The sequence below is a fragment of the Etheostoma spectabile genome, chromosome 24 (genome assembly GCF_008692095.1).
Source record: "Etheostoma spectabile isolate EspeVRDwgs_2016 chromosome 24, UIUC_Espe_1.0, whole genome shotgun sequence".
Lineage (NCBI taxonomy): Eukaryota > Metazoa > Chordata > Actinopteri > Perciformes > Percidae > Etheostoma > Etheostoma spectabile.
Window position 1 is genome coordinate 14,296,421 of NC_045756.1, and position 748 is coordinate 14,297,168.

Consider the following 748-nt stretch of genomic DNA (forward strand, 5'->3'; position numbering starts at 1 on the left):
CTCTCTTCCAAACAGAGGCCAGAGCAGCATTAGAGAACATAACATATGGTTATCACAACAGATCCCAGGTCAGGACCATAGCCTAGTCAAAGACAAGTGGTTCTTTTCCAGTTAAGATAAAACGACCGGTAGAGAACTTTGACACACAATGGGCAGATTCAGAAAGACGTAAAAGCTCCAACTTGTGCCTGGGAAGATTAATTATTATGCTAAGATTGGACTGTTTTCCAAACAAGGTGTTCTTTTCTCTGGGGGGACAGGATATAAGGCAGGATACTACTGTTGTAATGTTGCAAGACATTTGTCACACTGTAGCTGATGTATGCATTGTGAAAACTGTTTAAACAATTAAAACTTCACCGAAGACCAAACCTTGATTCGGTTTGTTGCCTGTCATTTTTTTTTCAGCAAAGTCTCACTTCCAACAATTCCTCTCTCGCTCTACAGAAAGATACAAGCCAGGTCTATTTTCATGCGAGCCGAGGGCCGTTCGGAAAGCCAGGCAGGAAGTGAAACAGCAAGACTTTCCAGTCAGTTTCCAAAAGATTTTCCTCTATGGGCTACTGAAGTTCTCCATAGCTAATACCATAGTCTAGTTTATATCTTTTTCAACCGTATGACCATTGTGGTGTCAAGTTCACAAGTTTTCATTATCCAATTTAATCTCTTGGCCATCAGATATATTTTCAGTTGGTTATATTTGTGTACCAATTGATTTGTAATAATGACTGGAAAACCCAAAGTGGAA